Genomic DNA, 24585 nt, shown 5'->3' on the forward strand with positions numbered 1-24585 from the left:
GTTTATCCCCAATTGTGTCCTTTCTCACGAAGTGTGCACTCATTCACTTCCATTTGTGGATTTAAAAGGAAAATACTGTTATAAGAAATGTGGTGGAACCTCTATCTCGCGCAGGGCTGTTCATTTCCGGTCTTGGAGGGCCAAAACATCTGGTTTTCATCCTTTCCTTCTAATTGGGGACTGATTCAGACTTGGTACACCAGGTTAGGTGCAATTAACTACCAGCCCTCCAGAACCCTGATCTAGCCCATGCCTCCACCAATTTCAATGCTTATAAATGAGTGGGGAGGAATGCATAAATGCACATCTCTGGAGAAAGAACAGAGAATTGGGATACAGGAGTCATGGAGAGACTRTGGCTACATCTCAATAGTCTAGAGCAGCTTCTTTTCCTCTCATTCATCTACACTGAGGTGAAGGAACTGAGCAGGCAAAAGCAGATGTCAACTATATTGCTATCACCTGTTTTGTGTTCTCAGACAATTAAAAGTGATTTCCCCTTCCTCTCGTTCACACCCCTTTCCATTTCACTTAAATTATATTTACCAGTGCTCCACATCATTTGCATTCTCTCTCTAAAATGGATTCTACCAACAGAGAGGAGGGAGCCAAAATATAAATGGAATTCAGCCAAGTGAACAGCAGTAGTGGAGAGAGTGAAAATACAAATGGATTTCAGCCAAGAGGTGGTGAGAGAAGAGGCGTAAAGGGGTGGCGGAGGGAAACCWGTAGCAGGAGGTATATCAGCAGAAGAAAAACGTTTTGTATCTGTATTACAGCCACTTGATATTTGTTTTTATACCGCAAAGACGCAAAATAGCAGAAAATAGCTAAAACATGTTTTTTTTTATGTTAAAAGGCATGCCTTATGCCTTGCTGCTGCCATGCTCCTCCTCATGCTACCAGTGTAGTGGGCAGCATTGACAACAGCAGGAGTGTAATCAGTCGTGGCTCAAGCCGTGATATTTTTGGGAGGCAGGTGTAGCATTGCTGTTACCTTGATCAGCTGGAGAAGGGAAAATATTCAGCAACTCTTGGAGGACAATGGAATTTGTCCTAAAAAARGTTTTGTTATTATCAAAACCAATGCATTTAGGATGCAATATCCCAAGGAAGGGTACAGTATATGCCAAAACATGTTGTTTTAAAAAATAAATAAGTGTTTTTTAATCAACTTCCTTTGTCCTAATTTTCCTTTTGCTCTTTGGTTCATGTGCGTTTAAAAAAAAGTGATGGAGCGACAGTATTTTCTTTATGTAATGGCATGGGTGATGACTAGAGATGCAARGGTACACAGTATGTTATCGAACCATTCGGTACGCCCCCTACGGTTCAATACGCACATGTGAACCGCGGATTTACGGTATGRCTGTCATTTTCCTATAATTTCCTAAATTTACTTATTGCACWGCAGACTACACYRACGTTGTACATTCAYATCCACAGAACCAGACGRGCAGGTTGTGGCTGTTAGGGGGCTCCTGAGGGCTGACAAACTTTGCTCCACGGCAATGCCTCAAAATGTAGCGACCGCAACCCCTTCCCCCTTAAACAACTAAAGGACGATTTGCAATGACATCTCAGTAGGAAACCTCCCTAAAGGGGCCTCATGAAGAGAGGGGAAACTAAAAACAAATATTCTCTCAGCTCCAACGTGATAATGGCGAGGGCTAGCGAGACAGAGAAGCAAATTTCAAGAGCCACCGACGTCTTTCAAATCRGCTGTGTGTGAACWTTTTGGATTCAGCGTTCAATACGATGAAGAGGGTAAGAAGACCATAAACAAAGTACAGTCTGCAAGCATTGCTTTGCCACTGTCGYCTACTCGAGTGGAAACACATCTAACATAARGTGTCATTTATGTCGCCATCACCCGGCCGTATCCCTTGCAGGTGGAGCTGGAGGAAGGAGAGTCCACTCGTTAGCGAAAACACAACAATCTCTCGCTGCTGCCTTCCAACAACAATTTGCGACAAATTCAGAAAAACAAAGAAATAACAAAAGCAGTGGGAGTATTCATAGCCAAAGACTTGAGTCCTATTAGGTGGTTACTGACTCGGGATTTCGTCACCTGATGAAAATAATTGAACCGCGTTACAATGTCCCCTCCGGCACACATTTCAGCAGCAAAGTAATTTCCAAACTCTATGAAACATCACGGAGAGAAATTGAAAACGAATTGACACAGACACCCAATCTAGCTCTCTCCACTGATAGTTGGACCTACAGACACCCTATCTAGCTCTCCACTGATAGTTGGACCTACAGCTACAGGTTGTCAAAGTTAAGAAGCACTTTTCATTTTAACGTTTTTCTCCCCTTGATTTCATACAGTAGAGACAGAAACCAGGCCTGAATGGAAAGTTTTATTTGTCTATAGGCAAAATAAAGAGTTAATTGTTTAAAGGGTGATGTCTTTTTATTTTTTTCTTAAATATAAAGATACKTTAAACGGTACCGTTACCGTGGCCAACAAACCGCGATACATATCYAACCGTGGGCCCACTACCGTTGCATCCCTAGTGATGACTAACCTTGCCTGAGACCTGAAAACTATGACCAGGCTTCAGATTAGCGGGCTTGGAATGTGTGTGGTGTGCAAAAGACCAGGGTTCGAACCTAGACGGTCACATTCCAAATAATCTCGTTCCCAGACACTTCCACCCAAATGCACGAAGAGTKTGGTGGACCAGCGTGTTAAACTTGGCCTTCGTTATCCAATTATACAGAAAGAACGGGAAAAATGTAGGCATCGGCTTAATCAACCAATCAATCATCTACCACAACACCTTTCCCCTAACCCTACATGTCTTGTGCGCACCGCAAGTTCTTGCCCGGGTCCTGCCTCCATTTTGAACCACGCTTCACAGTCGTGTGATTCACTCAAATTAAATGATGACAAATACTTTACTTATTAAGGTCAATCTCACAGAATTCTATTGTCACTCCCACTAAGGCCAATTTTMAATCGTTGATGTCCCAGGCTTATATGCACTGTGCACAATAGCCTGGGGACGAGGTTACATTCCACATTACCTTGCTCAGTTGGGCCATGACTTCCCACAGCAGGCTGTGGAGCACCGACAGCTCCCTGCCCAGGTCAATGTAGCCCTCAAAGCCCCCGGCGTTGCTCCCCGTGTCCATGTTGGAGATCTCGTACAGGAATTGCTGCATGGAGCCCCACTCCATCTCCAAAAACTCATTCATGAAACACATGTGATCCTCTTTGCCACTAAACCTGAGGGGAGAAAAGACAGCAGTGTGGAGGGAGCATATAGAGAGAGTAGGGGGAAAGAAGAGAGACACTGGGGGACAGAGAGAAAGAAGTTCCCACAGACAGTGAAAGACTGAGGGAGAAAGGGACAAGATACAGTGCCTTCGGAAAGTATTCAGACCCCTTTATTTTTTCCACATTTTGTTAGGCTACAGCCTTATTCTAAAATGGATTAAATCGTTTTTTTCTTCTTCATCACTCTACACACAATAACCCATAATGACAAAGCAAAAATGGGTTTTTAGAAATGTTTGCTAATTTATGAAGAAAACCTCCCTGGAAATATCACATTTACATAAGTATTCAGACACTTACACAGTACTTTGTTGGAGCACCTTTGGCATCGATTACAGCCTCAACACTCCTGTGTTGTCTTGGCTGCATGCTTAGGGTTGCTGTCCTGTTGGAAGGCCCAGTCTGATGTCCTGAGTGTTCTGGAGCAGGTTTTCATCAAGGATCTCTCTGTACTTTGCTCCGTTCATCTTTGCCTCGATTCTCAGTAGTCCACTAGTCCCTGCCTCTGAAAAARATCCCCACAGCATGATGCTGCCATCACCATGCTTCACGTGACAGCAGACGCTTCACCAGACGTGACACTTGGCATTCAGGCCAAAYGGTTCAATCTTGGTTTCATCAGACCAGAGAATCTTGTTTCTCATGGTCTGAGAGTCTTTAGGTGGCTTTTGGCAAACTGCATGTGGGCTGTCATGTGTCTTTTACTGAGGAGTGGCTTCCGTCTAGCCACTCTACCTGTCACGCCCTGACCATAGAGAGCTGTTTATTCTCTATGGTGGTTGGGGCGTGACAATGACTAGGGTGGGTTATCTAGGGGTTTAATCATCTATGCTGGCCTGGTATGTTTCCCAATCAGAGGCAGCTGTTTATCGTTGTCTCTGATTGGGGATCATATTTAGGCAGCCATCTCCCCTTTGTGCTTTGTGGGATCTTGTGTTTGTGTAGCTGCCTGTGAACAGCCCAGAACGTCACGTTTCGTTTGTGCTTGTTTGTTTTGTTTGGTGAGTTTCAATTTATTAAAATATGTGGAACTCTACGCACGCTGCCCCATGGTCCGTTTCTACGAACGTTCGTGACAGAAGATCCCACCACCAAAGGACCCAGCAGCGTGGCCAGGAGGAGCAGYGATCCTGGGCCCYGGAGAAAAGGGAGTGGAGGACATCATGGACGTYGGAGGAGGTTATGGCAGGGGACAAGACCCTGCCATGGAAGCAGACGGAAGCAGCGAAGGAGGGACAGTCGGGGAGGAAGGCCACAGAAACCACAAGAACAGTTTTGGGGGGGCACATGGAGCAGTCGGCGGAGTCGAGGAGTGAACGAGAGCCAGTATGGGAGAAGAAGGAGAATTTGGAGGAGAGAGAAATGGGAGAGTTGTTGAGTTGGTGGAGGATGCACGGATTTGTAATAAAGGAACGTGCTGTCAGTTTGGTGCCACCTGAGTCAGCTCCCCGTACTCGTCCTGAGAAGTGTGTTAAAGTTCCGGAACAATTGATGCCGGCTATACACACCAGGTCTCCATGCACCTTCACAACCCAGTACGTCCTGTGCCTGCTCCTCGCACTTGCCGTGTGAAGTGTGTTAAAGTTCCGGTACCATTGATGCCGGCTATACGCACCAGGTCTCCAGTACATCTCCACAGCCCGGTACGTCCTGTGCCTGCTCCTCGCACTCTCCCTCAAGTGCGTGTTCAATTTATTAAAATATGTGGAACTCTACGCACGCCGCGCCATGGTTCGTTTCTACGAACGTTTGTGACACTACCATAAAGGCCTGAGTGGTGGAGTGCTGCAGAGATGGTTGTACTTCTGGAAGGTTCTCCCATCTCCACAGAGTAACTGAAGAGCTCTATCAGAGTGACCATCGGGTTCTTGGTCACCTGCCTGACAAGGCCCTCTTCCCCGAATTGCTGTTTGGCCGGGTGGCCAGCTATAGGAAGAGTCTTTGTGTTTCCAAACTTCTTCCATTTAAGAATGATGTAGGCCACTGTGTTCTTGGGGACCTTCAATGCTGCAGAAATGTTTTGGTTCCTTCCCCAGATCTGTGCCTCGACACAATGCTGTCTCGGAGCTCTATGGACAATTCCTTCGACCTCATGGCTTGATTTTTGCTCTGACATGCACTGTCAACAGTGGGGCCTTATATAGACAGGTGTGTGCCTTTCCAAATCATGTCCAATCAATTTAATTTACCACAGGTTGTAGAAACATCTCAAGGATGATCAATGGAAACATGCACCTGCCCTCAATTTTGTGTCTCATAGCAAAGGGTCTGAATACTTATGTAAATAAGGTATTTCTGTTTTTTACTTTCAATACATTTGCAAAAAATAAAATAAAAACAGTTTTCGCTTTGTAATTATGGGGTATTGTGTGTAGATTAGCTCCTTCTTTAAAATATATTTTAGAATATGGCTGTAACGTAACAAAATGTGGAAAAAGTCAAGGGGTCTGAATACTTTCCGAAGGCACTGTATATAGTAWAGAGTACAGAGAAATAGAGATAAGGGGGTATGGAGAGATGGGGAGAGAGACAGTGTGAGAATGCAAAGAGCAGGTGAGGAGATGGAAGGATACAGTACAAAAAACAGGTGATGGTGAGGGGGGAGAATTGATTTATTCATACTTTAACCTTGTCTGCAATGTGACAAGAACATCACTAAAACAAATAATTTCTGTGCAGACAGACTTCTCCACCCTCTGAACATTTGTGCGATTAAAACCTGTTTCTGTCACTTTTGTGCACAATCATCTTGTTTGTGGACAATCAAAGGAAAAAGATATTAGGTAATACTTTACTTCATGCTGACTGATATAATGTGTTATGATGCAGTTATAATGCATAGTGAGATTTAAGCAAGGCATAAGCATGTATAACCCCATTGTAATGTTGTGGAAATAGTGAATGTATTGGTTCCTGGAAGAGTAACTGGTCGAGGACAAAGATAATGACTTATCAAGGCTTGATTGGTTGTGGACATACTGAATAAATTGGGGAAAGGCAGATTATTTTGTACAGGACAGGTGAGGGGTGGCTAAATGTGAGGGAAGGCTAAAAGAAAGGTTATGTTAAAAGAAAGGCTACATGTAAGAGAATGCTAAAAGAAAGGAAAGGCTACGTGGGAGTAAATTGTACATAGGAGGAAAGGCTAAAAATAAAGTTACTGGTAAATGTTAACGGCTGGATGTGAGGGAAGGCTAAAAGAAACAATGATAAAATAAAGGGAAGGCTGCATGGGAGGGAAGGCTAAAAGAAACACAATGATAAAAGTAAAGGGAAGGCTGCATGGGAGGGAAGGCTAAAAGAAACATAATGAAAAATAAAGGGAAGGCTGCATGGAGGGAAGGCTAAAAGAAACACAATGATAAAATAAGGGGAGGCTGCATGGGAGGGAAGGCTAAAAGAAACACAATGATAAAATAAAGGGAAGGCTGCATGTGGAGGGAAGGCTAAAAGAAACACAATGATAAAATAAAGGGAAGGCTGCATGGGGGAAGGCTAAAAGAAACACAATGATAAAATAAAGGGAAGCTGAGCATGTGAGGGGAAGGGCTAAAAAGAAACACAATGATAAAATAAAGGGAAGGCTGCATGTGGAGGGAAGGCTAAAAGAAACAAATGATAAACATAAAGGAAGCTGCATGGAGGGAAGGCTAAAAGAAACACAATGATAAAATAAGGGAAGGCTGCATGTGAGGAAAGGCTAAAAGAAACACAATGATAAAATAAAGGGGAAGGCTGCATGTGAGGGAAGGCTAAAAGAAACACAATGATAAAATAAAGGGGAGGCTGAATGTGAGGAAGGCTAAAAGAAACACATGATAAAATAAAGGGAAGGCTGCATGGAGGGAAGGCTAAAAGAAACAAATGATAAAATAAAGGGAAGGCTGCATTGAGGAAGGCTAAAAAAACACAATGATAAAATAAAGGGAAGGCTGCATGTGAGGGAAGGCTAAAAGAAACACAATGATAAAAATAAAGGGAAGGCTGCATGGGAGGGAAGGCTAAAAGAAACACAATGATAAAATAAAGGGAAGGCTGCATGTGAGGGAAGGCTAAAAGAAAACACAATGATAAAATTAAAAGGGAAGGCTGCATGGGAGGGAAGGCTAAAAGAAACACAATGATAAAATAAAGGAAGGCTGAAGTGGAGGAAGGCTAAAAGAAACACATGATAAAATAAAGGGAAGGCTGCATGGGAGGGAAGGCTAAAAGAAACATAATGATAAAATAAAGGGAAGGCTCCATGGGAGGAAGGTAGTGACTGACTGGAGAAGCTGGCCAGGTTCTGCACCACCTTGGCGATGAGGGTAAGAGTGCGGGTGTCCGCTCTCCGGGTACTCCTGGGTGAGGTTGAAGAGAGAGGGCGACATGATGGCGGGACACAGGAAGCGTAGAAAGAGGGAGGAGCTGATGAGGCGGTCTGCGATGTCCTCCCTTCCCCGCTCGGCACACCTGACCCTCCAAGAGGCAAAGACATCCTTCAGCTCCCGCGGAAACACACTAGAATGAAAGGGGGTAGGACAGAAGGACAGAATAGTACTTTATTTCCATTGCAAATGTGTTGTTTTTTGGGGGGGGGGGGGACAAACACCCCACCACATTTGAAAGGATGCTATGTTACTGACAAATTGTACAATGGCATAGTTCATGTGGAAGAAGTTCTGACCAATGAGAGTTGACAATCTTGCAGAGTGCCAGCTCGCAGCACATGCGGAGATTGGCTTGGTGGTCGGCAGGACAGACGGTGGAGTGCGCATGGGATCCACTTCACAATTCTCCTCGGACTCGTATAATGCTCGAATGAACTCCCCTGTCAATGAGACAATGGTTCATTAATCCCATCAGTATCTTCTTCTTCATCATAGTTTTCTGCTCAACATCATTGTCACTCATCATTTCAAATACTTTAGCTGTGCTTGATTGAGCTTGCCTGTTCAATAAAAAAGTCTTACAAGTGCAAACCCCACTCACCTGGCACTCCAGTCAAGGTCAAGCAAACACTCAAAGTATTTGATCGATTGAAATAATATTTGAAACCATGTCTGGATTTGACCATTTCAGGTAATTTTCCACAGGTATTTGTATACAATGAAATATCTAGAGTTTTACCTATGGCATCCTTGAGGTACCGGTGCCCTATCAATTTGAGGTACTCCTCTATGGCTTTAGTAGCAAGGGTGTTCTCTCGAAAGATCAGATGCTCTCGTTCCATGAATCTATCCACCTCGCACATTGCCATGTCTGACAGGAAGTCCTGAAAAAAGAACATGCTCCTCAAACAAACACCACAAACACATTGTACAGCAGACACAGGGGCCAGGAAAGATGCTACAGGCCTCATTTACAATAACCTCAGAAAGAGGTCCGTGGGGCGACGGACAATTGGCATAGCTGACTAAAATGTAAATGTAAAAAATGTTACTCTCCAACAGGAGTGCTTGGCCACCCCTGCTTTAGTGCCTTCCTTCCTACCTTGGCCTTGCCCGTGCTCTGGAGAATGTGCACCAGCGCGAACGCCACCTCCTCTTTGCTTTTGACACTGAGCAGAGGCTCCAGCACGGCACACAGCGTACGGTAGTTATTGGTGATGTACTCAGCGAACTCCTTGTACAGCTCCATGGGCAGGATACTCATGGTCTGGTAGCGGGACTTGAGGCGGATTGAGGCATTGATGACCTTGCCACCGCCTACACCGCCACCCTTAGCCAAAGCACTGGGCTGGATCACCGGGTACCACTGCTCCACAAACTGCCTGCCTGTGATGCTCGATATGGGGATAGTGACCAGGCCGAGGTACGTGCTCTTCTCCTAGGTTAGAGAACAGAATGGAGAATAGAATAGAAAATAATATTTGAGTAACTCTGCAAACACAAAGATAGACAAAGAGAAATACAACCACCGTAGAGAGAAACACACACACCTTGCGTCTCTTTTTGTCTGTCTCCTTGTAAAGGTGCAGGCGTAGGCTGCGAATGGCAGGCAAGTTGTTGAACTCAAAGTGCTCGCCCCAGAAGACTGTGTCCGTACGCGGCTTGCTAGTGGTGCGTGCGTACAGCATGTCATCCAGACACAGCTCGCAATAGTACCGCTTCTTAGGCGGAAGGTCCCTGGCCTCAATGATCCACAGCTTAAGCACATTGTCCACCCTTCGACTGTTGTCCTAAAATGGCAGCATTGGAGACAGAGCGAGAGAGGTGAAGACTGCTGAAACGAATGGAGATGATCTTACCATTTTTATGCCAAATAGGCATTTTGAGTGTGGACTGCAAGCAGGGTCCTCTCTATTTGTTCACCTTGTTGGGCTTGATAGCTCTCTGTAGATTCTCAATCCATTTGTCTCTCTCAGCGGCCGAGCGGCAGGCAAAGCATTTCGTCCCTGAAATGGTGGTCACCTGCAGTCAAACAGACCCATAGAAGTGAATTCATCAATTATATTGTTTGTTGCTTGTTAGTGTGTGACAGTTGATCAATTGTTATGACCTTGACCCATCAACTGGGAAGACACAGCTGTAATAACTGTTTCAGATGTAATATTAGGAGAGATACTATCCTATATTCTTCTGGCAGCAGTGCACACACCTCAAAGCAGTATTCCTGGCCCAATATGCTGGAGTGGACAGGTTTGATGACAGCATCTTCATCCAGCGTGAGGTCCAGAGCCTCCGCTGCACTGCTAGGGGAAAGCAGGGACTCGTGAGAGTGGGACTCCTTGAAGCTCTGCATTAGACGGGTCCTAAAGAGAGATAGAGAGAGAAGGGGTGTTTAGGGTAACAGTGCTTTGAAACAAGCACTACTAAATATAATTAGCCACAAAAAGTAACCACTGTTACAAAAAATGGTACATATTGGAAAACACCAGGCAAAAAAAACAGAAAAGAAAAGGAGTATAAAATAAAACATTACAGAGTATAGAATAAGGACCACAAGTGTACATCACACATGCAAACTTTTGGGAAAGTGTTAGCTACCTCTCCTGATCAGCACTACGGAAACGGGGTAGAATCATGTGGCGGAAGCTGCTGGTTCGATCCAGTTTGGGCTGGCTCTTTGCCCTCTTGATGGAGCCCTTCAACTTTCGACTGAGGAAGCTCTATTAGGGACAGCAGACGAGACTATTACACAGGTGGGGACGTCCATTCCATAAATAATGGCGTCATTAAACCCTTCTTCAAAATATATGCTATCTGCAAAATCAGTGCTAGCACGTGTCCATGTTGTTGGTGGTGATGATGGTTATGGTACTGATGGCCACTGGAGGAGGCTATTGGGCTACAGATAAAGCAACAATGTCCATTCAATAATGTTGTTTCAGTGGGCTATGCCGATTCAGTCACTAAAATGGATGGTGTAAGCATATTTAATTAAAGACTCGTAAACTCAATTGGTTGGAGAACTGTTCTACGGTTGAACTGGTGTACTTTTAATTTGGAATCTGTAAATTAGTACCATTACTGTTAGCAAAGGTGTAAAGTACTTAAGTAAAAATACTTTGAAGTACTACTTAAGTAGTTTGAGGTATCTGTACTTTATGTACTACTTATATTTTTGACTACTTTTACTTTTACTTCACTACATTGGTAAAAAAAATATGTACTTTTTACTCCATACATTTTCTCTGACACCCAAAAGTACTTCTTACATTTTGAATGCTCAGCAGGACTGGAAAATTGTCAAGAGACCATCCCTGGTCATCCCTACTGCCTCTGATCTGGCAGACTCACAGAACACAAATGCTTTGTTTGTGAATTATGTCTGAGTGTTGGAGTGTGCCCCTGGTTCTCAGTAAAATGTTTAAAAACAAGAAAATGCTGCCGTCTGGATTGCTTAATATAAGGAATTTGATTTGATTTCTACTTTTACTTTTGATACTTAAGTATATTTTAGCAATTACAATTACTTTTGATACTTAAGAATACTTAAAACCAAATACTTTTACTCAAGTAGTATTTTACTGGGTGACTTTTACTTGAGTCATTTTCCATTAAGGTATCTTTACTTTAACTCAAGTATGACAATTGGGTACTTGTTCCACCACTGACAGTTAGTCTACTACATATTACTATTATTGATTCTACTCTGTATAAAAGAGAACAGGGAGATGAGGGAGAATAATGCTAGAGAGCAGGAAGTGAAGCTAATATGGGTGTGTAGAACTTTACTGTTCGGCCTGGATTAAGTGGAAATGACAGGTAATGTAGTACTTACTTGTTGTCTGAAGGGTTGTGGGGGGGCAGTGGGAGGGGTTTCCATGCTTGGCTGTCTCGCAGTGGCAATGCTCTTCCTGCGAGCGCGAGTGTGCTCTGTGAGAGAGAGAGAGACACAGAGAGAGAGAGAGACACAGAGAGAGAGAGAGATAAGGAACCCAAGAACCTTAAGTCCAGTCTGAAACTGTAACTTAATATCTACTCTGACCATGGGAAAAAGTGCAAGAATAGTCTAAACAAAAAAATACAAACACAAACAAAACTTTTGTTCTGAGAAGTTGAAAATACTGTAGCATGATTTTCCCTACCATTCTATATCTACAGGTGAGCCAGTGCATGGTAGTGCCTGTTTGTTTTGCTCATCAGTTGGGTGCATATTTTGTCTGGGTCATGTTCAGCAGGCAAATGTTGTGGAATGTTGCAGATTTAACAGTCAAGAATAGAGCTGATGTGACTACTAATTCTAAATGTCAGAGAGGCATGTTTGTTCTATGTACTATCTGCACATTTTACTGTGCTTATTTCGCACACATCACGCCTATGGCCTGGCCCTCGCCTCCATTCCCTAGTCGTGCCAAAGATTTGAAGGGGTGCGGTCAAGATAAACAATGAAGAAATCACAGGTACAGTCAGCTACACAATGAAGAAATGCTAGCCATATGTCCACATCATATATGTCTACATTCAGAAGCAGATACGAAAGTAGGCCACCAGCAAAATTAAGTGAACATGGAAAATAACCACCAACTGGAGGGCAGACTATATGAAAGTACTCCTTGGCGTATGGGCAGATGAGAATTATCCTCTGCGTCAACGTTTTTGTGCCCCCCTCTCCATCGAGCCAAGCGACTGAGGGAGCTTCAGTTGGCTAACCAACTGGGGGGATACCTATATAATCATATGATCAATTACATATGAATAGCACTCCCTCTACTCTACTACTATACAACCTATAACATAACGTCATCGACTTTGTTGGTTAAAGCAATGGTAAATTAAATATCTCAAACCACCCCAACAAGATGGTTGCCAGACTGTAAACAAACAAGCTATTTTCTACCAATTCAATTCCTATGTTTACACCCACACCCCCTTTATTTCCCCCTTATTATCAGACAGTCAATATCTGACATTTTCCTCAGTTTCCCAGWAGAGCAATGGTAACCTTCTGAATACTTAAGGCACTATAAATACTCACTCTCCTTCTCATCTGTTCTTCTCTCCCACGCACTCTTTTACATAATTCCAGTGGTGTACTCCCCCTCCTCTCGTCTTTTTCTCTCTGTCATCCTCCCCTCTCCTCTGTACCCTCTCTTTTCCCTTCTTTTTCTTTTCATCCTGCTGTCTAACACATTTCCCCTGCTAGTCATTTCTCTAAGAAGGGCTACGCATGTTAATGTGAGTTGATAAGTATCAATCAATTAAGTAATAATAACAGACCCTAAAAGCAATCCCTTATTTAGGTTGTATACATACATAGATACATGCATGAACACACACACACACACACACACACTAATACACAACTGTAATTTTCATCTAAAAAAATCCTATGCTGTATTGGAAACATTGTGCAATATGAGGTAGAGGTAGATTATCACAAAAATAGAACTGTTTCTGCTGGAATTTGAATCTGGATTGGCTATTCCCGGCCTCAGATCAATTTAAGGATAGATGCATTGATTTTAATCTGACCTAATTGATCTTAAACCCACACAGTTAAATGTGAAAAACATTATTTGATTTCATTCTTACTAATAACCCCCAAAATACTTGTCTAGTGGAGTATTCTCATATGATCTCAGTGATTATTGTCCCATAGTATGTATTAGAGATACGAATCAGCAAAATCCTGTTTTCTGCTCAGATGACATGTTCTACTCTGATTTAGCCACTGTCTCCTGTATACCTGACCCTAAYTTGGCTCTAGAAAATGTCTCCTCGATATTTATTCCTCTGGCAGATAAACACGTACCTTTTAAACAATTCAGAGTCAAAGATAGATCAGATTTCTTCTGAGTGATCAGAGCTCATTCAGATGAGATATCAGGCTTGGGCCGAAGCATGGAKAACTGACTGTGTAGTAGACTGGCAATATTTCAGACATTTAAGAAACAGATGTATTATCGCGATTAAGAAAGCTAAATCAAGCTACTTTTTAAGCTCTATCTCTGACTCTGCTGGTGATCCTTCAAAATGTTGGAAAACAGCAAATGCACTGAAGCATACAAATTAATCTTCTTCCCTGCCTAAGCAAGTTCTGTCTGACTTTGGCATAATAACTGAGAAGAATGGGATAAGTGATTATTTTAATTGTCATTTTATCTCGATAGGCTTTTTATAAGAGAGAAACGGTGGTGTAGTTGACCTTGGTCAGTCAATCGACTGCTCTTCCCTCTCTGCCAGCCTCTAGCTGACTCGACGGTTAACCTGTCAACTTCTAGTGAATCTTTGTTTTCATTCCAACAATTAACTATTTGTGATGTGCTACATGRRTTGCTTGAGATTGAGGTAAAATAAATCCACTAGAGCTGATATGCTTGATCAATTTTGATGCAGCTCTCTGTCCCCCTGGATGCTGAATCGTTAACCCATATTTTTTACCTGACAATTATATCTGATAATATCCCCAAGGTTTGGAAGGTGGTCCATGTACTCCCCCTTCACAAAGTTGGTGACCCTTGTGACCTAAATAAAGAACATTCTTGCATAGCTAAAATATTAGAATCCTTGATTAATTCTCATTGAAGARCTTTCTTATCTTTGAAATGTATTCTAAATGTACATCAGTCAGGTTTAATATCAGGTCAGATCAACATCAAAGCACTATCTCTGCTGCATAGTTGTAAATGAGGTGGTTAACTGTATGGATAAAAGGCAACATTGTGCTGCCCTCTTCATTGACCTGTCAAAGGCTTTCGATACTGTTGATCACTCTCTGCTAATTCCGAGGCTTTCATCAATTGGCCTAGACCAGGCTGCATGCAACTGGTTTAAAAATTACTTGACAGATAGAACTCAATGTACAGTGCATTGGGAAAGTATTCAMACCCTTTGACTTTTTTCATATTTTGTTACGTTACAGCCTTGTTCTAAAATGTATTACATTGTTTTTTCCCTCATCAATCTACACACAATACCCCATAATGACAAAGCAAAACGTTTTTTAAATACATTTTTGCTAATGTATAATWWAAAAAAAACTTAAATATCACATTTAGTATTCAGACCCTTTACTCAGCACTTTGTTGAAGCACCTTTGGCAAGTCTTATTGGGTATGACGCACACCTGTATTTGGGGAGTTTCTCCCATTCTTCTCTGCAGATCCTCTCAAGCACTGTCAGGTAGGATGGGGAGCGTCGTTGCACAGCTATTTTCAGGTCTCTCCAGAGATGTTTGATCGGTTTCTAGTCCGGGCTCTGGCTGGGCCACTCAAGGACATTCAGAGACTTGTCCCGAAGCCACTCCTGCGTTGTCTTGGCTGTGTGCTTAGGGTAGTTGTCCTGTTGGAAGTTGAACCTTCACCCCAGTCTGAGGTCCTGAGTGCTCTGGAGCAGGTTTTCATCAAGGATCTCTCTGTACTTTGCTCTGTTCATTTTTGCCTCGATTCTGAGTAGTCCACTAGTCCCTGCCGCTGAAAAACATCCCCACAGCATGATGCTGCCACCACCATGCTTCACCGTAGGGATGGTGCCAGGTTTCCTCCAGATGTGACGCTTCTCATGGTCTGAGTCCTTTAGGTGCCTTTTGGCAAACACCAATGGCAAACTCCAAGCGGGCTTCCATCTGGCCACTCTACCATAAAGGCCTAACTGGTGGAGTGCTGCAGAGATGGTTGTTTTTCTGGAAGGTTTTCCCATCTCCAAAAAGGAACTCTGGAGCTCTGTCAGAGTGACCATCGGGTCCTTGGTCACTCTGACTCTGGAGCCCTTCTCCCTCAATAGCTCAGTTTGGCCGGGCAGACAGAAATAGGAAGAGTCTTGGTGGTTCCAAACTTCTTCCATTTAAGAATGATGAAGGCCACTTTGTTCTTGGGGACCTTCAATGCTGCAGACATTTTTTGTTACTTTCCCCAGATCTGTGCCTCGACACAATCCTGTCTCGGAGCTCTATGGACAATTCCTTCGACCTCATGGCTTGATTTTTGCTCTGACATGCTCTGTCATCTGTGGGAACTAATATAGACAGGTGTGTGCCTCTCCAAATCATGTCCAATTAATTGAATATACCACAGGTACTCCAATCAAGTTGTAGAAACAACTCAAGGATGATCAATGGAAACAGGATGCAACTGAGCTAAATTTGGAGTCTAATAGCAAAGAGTCTGAATACTTATGCAAATAAGTTATTACTCTTTTTATTTGTAATAAATTAGCAAAAATGCATAATTTTTTTCTCTCGCTTTTTCATAATTTGGTATTCTGTGTAGATTGATGAGAAAAAAAAACAATATAATACATTTTAGAATAAGTCTGTAATGTAACAACATTTGGAAAAAGGGAAGGGGTCTGAATACTTTCCAAATGCACTGTATATTTTAAATATTTTTACCCCAAAAATATATGGGGGATTGGAAATGATGCAGACAATTACATTGATGGAAGCCACAATCTCTCTGCAATAGTAAAGCTGATCAACCCCCCCCCAAAAAATAAAAAAAATAAGTATAATACAACATATACACAAAAGTATGTGGACACTCCTTCAAATTAGCGGATTCAGCTATTTCAGCCACACCCGTTGCTGACAGGTGTATACATTTGAGCACACAGCTCTGCAATCTCCATAGAAAAGCATTGGCAGAAGACTGGTCTTACTTAGGAGCGCAGCCACTTTCAACGAGGCACCGTCATAGGATGCAACCTTTCCAACAAGTCAGTTCATCAAATTTCTGCCCTGCTAGAGCTGCCCCGGTCAACTGTAAGTGCTGTTATTGTGAAGGGGGAATGTCTAGGAGCAACAAAGGCTCAGCTGCGAAGTGGTAGGCCACAGAAGCTCACAGAATGGGACAGCCAAGCGCTGAAGCGCATAGRATGTAAATAATCATCTGTCCTCGGTTGCAACACTCACTAATGAGTTTCCTCTGGAAGCAACGTCAGCACAATAACTTTTCGTCGGGAGCTTCATAAAATGGGTTTCCATGGCCGAGCAGCCACACACAAGCCTAATATCACCATGTGCAATGCCAAGCTTGGGCTGGAGTGATGTAAAGCTCGCCACCATTGGACTCTTCAGCAGTGGAAACGTGTTCTCTGGAGTGATGAATCACGCTTCACCATCTGGCAGTCCGACGGACGAATCTTGGTTTGGCGGAGTCCAGGAGAACGCTACCTGACAGAATGCATAGTGCCAACTGTAAAGTTTGGTGGAGGAGGAATAATGGTCTGGGGCTGTTTTTCATGGTTCGGGTTAGGCCCCTTAGTTCCAGTGAAGGGAAATTTTAACGCTACAGCATACAATGACATTTTAGACGATTCTGTGCTTACAACTTTGCGGCAACGGTTTGGGGAAGGCCCTTTCCTGTTTTAGCATGACAATTCCCTCATGTACAAAGCAAGGTCCATACAGAAATGGTTTATCGAGATCTTTGTGGAAGAACTTGACTGGCCTGCACAGAGCCCTGACTTCAACCCAATTGAATACCTTTGGGAGTAATTGGAACACCGACTGCGAGCCAGACCTAATCGTCCAACATCAGTGCCCGACTTTACTAATGCTCTTGTGGCTGAATGGAAGCAAGTCCCCACAACTAGGTTCCAACATCTAGTGGAAAGCCTTCCCAGATTAGTGGAGCAAAGAATGGACCAACTCCATATTAAAGCCCATGATTTTGTAATGAGATGTTCGACTTGCAGGTGTCCACATACTTTTGGTGATGTAGTGTATCAGACTTGATGAACGGATGCTAAACTACTAATCAGAGTTTGAAGTTAATTGTTCTCTTTGAATAAAAACTATTACTGATGCCCTTATACAACATTTACTGATGCCCTTATACAACATTATTAATTTGAAATAGTAGGCAAATTAATTAATTAATTAAGTCACCAATTATTTGACCACTAAAGTTCATACACATTCAACATGCATAATTAATCTTGCCGAGGGCAATCAGGTGTTGTGAACTGTGAAACAAGTGCCTAAGATGATAAACTATTATATGGATTTATGTGTCCTTCAATATGAGTTGGTAATATAAAAGGCATTCATGAGCACATTCTATGAGGGAGAAGAAAAAAATCACCACATCATCCTAGAACATGATTAAACATGGAAAGAAGAAAAGTGTCACTGCAATTGTCAGCACTAAAACATTCTCATTGGCTTGCAGGTTTTTGTGGCTGCGTTGCAAAACTATGTATGAAAAAAGACGAGAGGTATACTTTAATACAATCCAAGGTCGTGTGCCAAAGCAGTCTTGTTTAAATGTATCAAACTACACAGGCCCCGTTTAGAACTACCTTGAACGTCCTTGCCACAGTGTGACTCAAAGCAGACAACATCCTAAGTACCATAGAGCCATAGACTATTATTTCCACAATATATTTGAACAACATTAGATGAAATCAGCATCACCAAAGATCCACCTTGTTTTCCATACATTTGTATCTAAAAATGTTAAGCATTCTCCTCAATCTCAATCTCACACAGCTGGAACGGTGGAAAATATATTTTCTACACTAAACGGTTAGCTGTTACAGACACATTTTTGAGATCGGAGACAAAATCCCCATGTCGTTGTCTAGTCAGGGCAGCGGGCGTCACCGACACCCATTTAATGTGAGCTGGTCAGAGATTCTGGTCAGAGGGTTACCGATCTCGTCTTTGAGCAGTCCCAGAGGTCCCGATATTTTCAAACATGTTTGATTTTGATCTGCAATGCTCTTGTAGTGTGAGATGTGCAACGACAAGTTTTGAGAACTGTGATCAGGAAAAGCCAATAAGAGCTCGCCAGAGAAGGTCAGTGAGATGATGACGTTGTTTCACATCACCCAGAATTTGTAGACTCTTGAGCGGGAGTGATGACTACATGGTATGCATTTGTAARTGCCTTTAAACAAAGCCAAAGTGTCAAATCATTACAGCTCTGAAGTTCACAATACYTTTTATTAAATTATAAATGTTGGCTAGATATTTAAACTTTGAATGGCAAGCGTGAAGATCTGACTGAAAATGTTCATGAGGCTGCATTGAGCCACAGCTCATTGTAGCTAAGTTAAATCTAATCACATCATCACATAGTTTTTGTGAGGCAGCGTGGTATCAAGAATCCTAACGACCAAGTCATGAAKCTTGTAGTGTGTGARCCCAGTCTGTGCCACTTCATTTATTGTGAGCAACACTACGTTAGCAAGACAAAACTACCTGGAAGATGGTCGTTTAATGTGAGAGGCTCAGCGATGTTAGGATTTTGAAAGTCGTGTAGTGTACACCCGGCTTTAGGTGAACATATTTCTACAGTGAAGATTGTAACTCCATTACCTAGTGTCAGAAATGGCCTGGATAGAATACCCGCGATTTCATAACATATTATTTATGTCTATATGTGTCCTAATGACTCAAACGGGCCAAAATATTGCAGGAATGTAGAGACTGAGTCACATACAGCCAATTCACATAAGGATTTATATTGGGAGAATATGAGTAATTTCAGAGCAATTATTTTAGGACATAGTGTCACCTGGCTCTCGTAAATGCTACATAACAGCTCATTGCCCTAAGTAGCATATCTTGAGAAAAATAACATATTTCCAAAACAAGAACAAAAGTGCTATTCAGTGCAACCAGCCAGACAGTTATTTCAGGCTTTAAGTGCTTACTTTTAGTACCAAGATATTAAAAGTAGATTATAGAAGACCTGCTCACAGGAACAAGTTATGCACGCCCAAGTGAGCTCACTGAACAGCCGTATCTACCCAAACGTACCTGCTAATATTGCAGGGGATGGAGAACCAGAGATTCTAGAATTTGGCCAAAAACAAACACAATTGACTGAGTAGGAGGCTCTGTTGTACTGTACACTTTAAGACCACTTGAAATCCAGGTTCAAAAAACATGAAAACTGCACACCAAAAATCTGTGATTCAATGCACAAAATACTGTACGTCATACACTCATTCTCAGAAAGTGACCATGTTCTGTCCTGTCTGTTTTAGTACATTAGGAACAGTGGCAACCCATCATTCAGGGCAGAGCCCCACCTGTTTTGAGCCCCACATGTTTAGCAAAAAAAAATCTCTCTATATATWTTTTTTTTGTGTGCCTGTTTTGTATATTATTTTAGCATTAATACGTGTCACCTATCAGTTCCCAACCAATGTAAAAAAAWTTTTTTATAATAATAAAGGTGCATACAGACATGGTCTCTTTTTTGKTTTCTTGAGTAAGGCAGCTCCAAAATACAAGTGTTTCAGCCTAGCTCAGTGCTTTCTGTAATGGTGGGGCAGCCAGCTGAAAATATGGAGTGTAGGGTTTGGTAATGTTCTCTAGTTGCGCCGTGATTGGCTCAGTGTTCTGTCACTCATGGGGACACTAAGTCACCGCAAAAAATCTACCAGGAGATCTAGAAAATTCAAGCCCCTTGGGTGCTGCCATAGAGTTACATTAGAAGTGCCCATCCAAGAATGCTCAAGGTCATTGGCCACAGATAAAATTATGAAAAATCACGTTATATCTACCATGGCTTTCATTGGACTGATRTTAGCTAGCAAGCTAGACAAAATCTTAGTTAGCAAGCTAGAAATGCAGTCATCATCATGAATCACGTCGACAATCTACTGGCAAATCCTTTGCAATCCTTGTCATATGAAGAGAAATTATACATAAAGCGAATCAGTGGACATCGGTCATTGGACATTGCACAAAAAGTTGGAAATCGCAAATTCAGCAATGAATGGTTTGGAAGGAATCAGTGGCTAACTGAAAGCGTTGCAAAGCAATCACTAGCCTGCTAATTCAGTGCGGTGGGGGTGTGGTCAAAGTCTGGGTTTAAGGGATTATTTTCCAATCTTAAAAGGATAAACACTACGGGKCAGAAAAGTTTGAATACATTAGTAATGTTGTCAATCCAGCATGACTTCTGCTACGTTCAATTCAACTGGAAACTCGGAACTGGGAATTTCAGACTTCAGTGAGATCAAGACAACTGGGAACTCAGGGACAAAACGAGCTCCGACTGGGAAAATAAGTTTTGAACSGTCAACCAACTTGAAAGTCGGGAACTCAGGCCTCTTTCTAGAGCTCCGACCTGAAATCAAATCACACACATTTGTCACATGCGCCGAATACAACAAGTGTAGACTTTACCGTGAAATGCTTACTTACAAGCCCTTAACCAACAGCGCAGTTCAAAAAGAGTTAAGAAAATATTTACCAAATAAACTAAAGTAAAAAATAATAAAGAGTAACACAATAAAATAACAATAACGAGTCTATATACAGGGGCTACCAGTACCGAGTCAATGTGCGGGGGTACAGGTTAGTTGAGGTAATTTGTACATGTAGGTAGGGATGAAGTGACTATGGATAGATAATAAACAGCGACTAGCAGCAATGTACAAAACAAATGGAGGGGGGGGTGTCAATGTAAATAGTCCAGTGGCCATTTGATTAATTGATCAGCAGTCTTATGGCTTGGAGGTAGATGCTGTTAAGGAACCTTTTGGTCCTAGATTTGGAGCTCCGGTACCAGTTGCTGTGCGGTGACAGAGAAAACAGTCTATGACTTGGGTGACTGAAGTCTCTAACAATTGTATTGGCTTTCCTCTGACACCGCCTATTATATAGGTCCTGGATGGCAGGAAGCTTGGCCCCAGTGATGTACTGGGCCGTTCTCACTAACCTCTGTAGCGCCTTACGGTCAGATGCCGATGCAACCAGTCAGGATGCTCTCGATGGTGCAGCTGTAGAACTTTTTGAGGATCTGGGGACCCATGCCAAATCTTTTCAGTCTCCTGAGGGGGAAAATGTTTTGTCGTGCCCTCTTCACAACTGTCTTGGTGTGTTTGGACTATGATAGTTTGTTGGTGACACCAAGGAACTTGAAACTCTCGACCCGCTCCACTACAGCCTCGTCGATGTTAATGGGGGCCTGTTTGGCCCGCCTTTTCTTGTAGTCCACGAAGATCACTGACGTCATGATTCAACCTTGTTTTTTTCAGAGTTCCCAGTTGTCTTGAAAACACTATAAATCCAGAGAATGCCAGACTTTGATTACAAAGTTTGATGACAAAATTTTCCCACAAGGACCGCCGCGCCATTTATCCTACGGTTCTAACTTGGTGTACAGGGAGAATACTGCAAGAACGGCCCATTTTCTGAATTCTGTCGCTGTACATTTCAAAAGCGCTGAACAAATAGTTATAATGACTATGTCCATCCTAGCTCGCTCATTAATGTCTTAATCGAAATTACGGATTGCCTCTTATCTGCTCGTCGTCCCCTTATGCCATAGTTTGTACGTCTCAATTGTCAGTAGGAACCACATTTGTTTAAGCATGTCTCCCATATCTGCTATGCGTTTTTAAAAGGCAGTAAATGAGGCTGAATGAACTGTTTCGCTACAGACAAGGCTCCACTCATAGGCATGTGTAGCAGTGGTAAGGATTCACTCCATGGTGCTGAAAAGAAAGCTCTTCTGTTGGGACAGCTTTAWCTAGTCCCTAACAGTTTGTGGGCACCATTTGTCACRGTTAAAGTGCAACTAATGTATTTTTTAGTGTTGTGTTGTGTAGTGGCTTTGCTGGCATGCATCAAAAAGAAATTTGTTTGTTTGTCCCACCAAGATTTAGATGATAAAATCGCCACTGATTAGGAACATTATGTGCTGTCAGCCCGTCACTCAGTTTTCATTAGACCTTTCATTAGAGTTTGTTTGCCTGCAGGCTACGGAATTTCAATGTATTTTCCATTGAGAGTTAACTCTCCCTTTTAATGCATTGTTTAATGAGCAACACTACTAGTAATTATCTAAACACCTTTCTAAAATGGATTGTACTGCCTGCTAGACTAGTCTAACTGAGGATATTATTTTAGATGTTTCTATGCKCACCTAAATAATGTTTATGGAGTGAAACAAAGCCAAAAATAAAACTGCAATACTTGAAATAGATCTCGTACACTTCAAAAATGACATTTTGTTTGTTAACCAGAGATTACTTTGATTAAATACAGGCCTGTGTTTCTGAGGCCTTATACACATTTACAACAACGTTACGGTAACGTTATGAATTTAAATGTTTGTGTTCAAATGGGCGGCTCATGGCAGTACAACACAAAGAAGTCAATGGAATGCAGACCATGCGGGATAGAAGAAGGATGCCGGATTGCCACACATTCAACAAATCTGATCTAACAAAGTGGATATTCATCAAATCCGTCATGATTTATGTGTTGTAACAGGCCCACAATGTGGTTGCTAAAGTCTGATTTGGATATATTTGGCTGTTTTCACTGCATAACATTAAGAAGTTGTTCTCAGGTTTAGAAGAAGTGACTGCTAAATGCTAACTACTGTTTGTATAAGCTGGTAGCATAATTAGCATAGAGACGTCTGTGGTGGTAGTAAAAGTAGTTTTGAACTGTAATGCAGTTGACATGAACATGTATTGGGGTTGACATACATACAAGCATTATACTCTAACATAGTGTGAAATACACATGTAAACACTAGCCTAAATGTAGGTTAACTTTGCTGGGGGGCAATGAGAAGATTCAGGATCTATCCCCCACGGCATCTTTCCRCCAAGCGCTTCCAAGGCATTTCCATTGTTTTGGTCACGTTCCATTGACCTCTTTACTGCATCTATTAACGGTAGGCACGTTTCGTCACAAAACTGTTTTAATTGTTCATTTTAGGACTGATGCCCAGATGAGCATTCTACTCAATGCAGTCTCAATTGCTGATGAAGATTTGATCAAAAGTGCATGACTGTGGCAGAAGGGGGCAAATAATTASTAGGAGAAGCTTTTGTCATCATTTTGATGTCGCCAGATTGACTTTAGATGCATTATAATTTTTGCTAGCTAGCTAAGACTGAGGGGAGAGTGCCAACATTTTTGCTAGCTATTTCTGACAAACTTTGATAGCTCATGGCAACATTGCATCTCTCTAAAGTAAACTTGTTGACGTCATAATGATGCCAATGTTGTTTTCTACTTATTATTTGTCTACTTTAGCAATGTCATCGTATTTCCAGGCCTCTAATTGTGTAATTTTGGCTGAACAGTCATTAGCCCCTGTTCAGAAAGACTGAGCATCAACCATCAGTCTGACTTCAATATGCTGCGGCATCTGTAGAATGTTGTGAACAATGGCAACTACGCKACCGAGTGACGGAGGTGCAACCCATGAATTATGGAGAACTGTTAAAAAAAACGATTTAGTTATGAATTCAACTTMAATTAAATGAGTTGACTCTTCACATGGGATGATTTCACTGAACAACAAAAGAAAGGGAATATTGAATGATCCCCAATGATCCATCGCATATCCCAAAAACGTTTTCAACATACTGTAAAATGATAGTCTATAAACTAAAGCTTTGGTTGTCTTCCTCTCAGGCTCAATGTCCACCTCTTGACCATCAGACTCTGAGGCCTCATTTTCACTGTCACGTTCCAACCTTGTTGAGGATGAAAAAATTGTCAGGCTCAAAAAGACTCACATTTGCCCGGATGACCACCCTTGTATTTTATTTCAACCCTCGTATTGGTCAGCCTGTTGCSTGCTTTGGTGTGTGTGTTCCCAAACAAGGACCAGTTGCGCTCTGAGGCGGCTGATGTTGGTGGGATTTGGAGGATGATGGAGGCAAAAGGGGAATGAGCCTCAGATCCACAAAGTCCCTTCCACCAGGTGGCTTATGAGATATGTTGGCACGACTGCCATATTGTATCTCCATCCCAAAGCCCTTGCTTGGAAGTGTACTTCGCCAGACTGCCAAGAACCTTGCCCTCATTCAGGCCAAGGTGGCGAGACATGGTAGTGATGACACCATAGGCCTTGTTGATCTCTGCACCAGACAGGATGCTCTAGCCAGCATACTTGGGGTCCAACATGTACGCTGTGGCGTGTATGGGCTTCAGGCAGAAGT

General features: G+C 42.4%; 1 pseudogene; it reads right to left on the reverse strand.

The window, feature by feature from the left end:
• The window catches only part of LOC111955321 (ras/Rap GTPase-activating protein SynGAP-like), a 73669-nt pseudogene that overhangs the window by 17771 nt on the left and 31313 nt on the right, over positions 1 to 24585 (reverse strand).

Source organism: Salvelinus sp. IW2-2015, linkage group LG30 (genome assembly GCF_002910315.2).
Source record: "Salvelinus sp. IW2-2015 linkage group LG30, ASM291031v2, whole genome shotgun sequence".
Taxonomy (NCBI): domain Eukaryota; kingdom Metazoa; phylum Chordata; class Actinopteri; order Salmoniformes; family Salmonidae; genus Salvelinus; species Salvelinus sp. IW2-2015.